At 40.3% G+C, this 1,367-nt stretch overlaps 1 non-coding gene across 1 annotated transcript; it reads right to left on the bottom strand.

The window, feature by feature from the left end:
• Positions 1-753: 753 nt before the first annotated feature.
• On the bottom strand, positions 754-861 carry LOC130937565 (small nucleolar RNA R71). The gene has a single exon (XR_009068779.1). It is a non-coding gene; the product is annotated as a small nucleolar RNA R71 (small nucleolar RNA).
• Positions 862-1,367: the final 506 nt, after the last annotated feature.

Raw genomic sequence — 1,367 nt, 5'->3', positions numbered from 1 at the left:
ACTTAATTTTCAAAAATTACTTCCCTTCTTCCCACATCCTTCTATTTATGGACTAACACTATTCCTTAATGTAAAATTCGAACTCCATCTTCTTTGATAAGTTCGAATTTTCTACTTCTGTCTTCTACTTTTCTTTTCCTCTGACACCTCAAGGAATCTCTGTACTGTGACATAGAGGATTCCACATTTTCTTGTTCTCTTCTCTTTCATATGAGCAGGAGCAGAGACAAAGGCATTCTTGTTGAAGCTGACCCTGAACCTGAAAGGACCTTGAAGCGAAAGCTAAGAGAAGCTAAGGCACAATTCTCTATAGAGGACCTAACAGAAATCTTCAAGGAAGAAGAACCCATGGCAGCCGAAAACAACAACAATGCAAACAATGCAAGGAAGGTGCTGGGTGACTTTACTGCACCTACTCCCGATTTCTATGGGAGAAGCATCTCTATCCCTGCCATTGGAGCAAACAACTTTGAGCTTAAGCCTCAATTAGTTTCTCTAATGCAACAGAATTGCAAGTTTCATGGACTTCCACTGGAAGATCCTCATCAGTTTTTAGCTGAATTCTTGCAAATCTGTGACACTGTAAAGACTAATGGGGTAGACCCTGAGGTCTATAGACTTATGCTATTCCCCTTTGCTGTAAGAGACAGAGCTAGGACATGGTTGGACTCACAACCTAAAGAAAGCCTGGACTCATGGGAAAAGCTAGTCAATGCCTTCTTGGCAAAGTTCTTTCCACCTCAAAAATTGAGTAAGCTTAGAGTGGAAGTCCAAACCTTCAGACAGAAGGATGGAGAATCCCTCTATGAAGCTTGGGAAAGATACAAGCAATTGATCAGAAAATATCCTTCTGACATGCTTTCTGAATGGAGCATCATAGGTATTTTCTATGATGGTCTCTCTGAACTATCCAAGATGTCTTTGGATAGTTCTGCTGGAGGATCTCTTCATTTGAAGAAGACGCCTACAGAAGCTCAAGAGCTGATTGAAATGGTTGCAAATAACCAATTCATGTACACTTCTGAAAGGAATCCTGTGAACAATAGGACTAATCAGAAGAAAGGAGTTCTTGAGATTGATGCTCTGAATGCCATATTGGCTCAGAACAAGATATTGACTCAACAAGTCAATTTGATCTCTCAAAGTCTGTCTGGAATGCAAAATGCACCAAGCAGTACTAAGGACGCTTCATCTAAAGAAGAAGCCTATGATCCTGAGAACCCTTCAATGAAAGAGGTGAATTACCTAGGAGAACCCTATGGAAACACCTATAATTCTTCATGGAGAAATCACCCAAATTTCTCATGGAAGAATCAAGAGAGACCTCAACAAGGTTTCAACAACAATAATGGTGGAAGAAACAGGTT

Source organism: Arachis stenosperma, chromosome 6, assembly GCF_014773155.1.
Source record: "Arachis stenosperma cultivar V10309 chromosome 6, arast.V10309.gnm1.PFL2, whole genome shotgun sequence".
NCBI lineage: Eukaryota > Viridiplantae > Streptophyta > Magnoliopsida > Fabales > Fabaceae > Arachis > Arachis stenosperma.
This window is presented reverse-complemented; position numbering and strand designations above follow the sequence as displayed.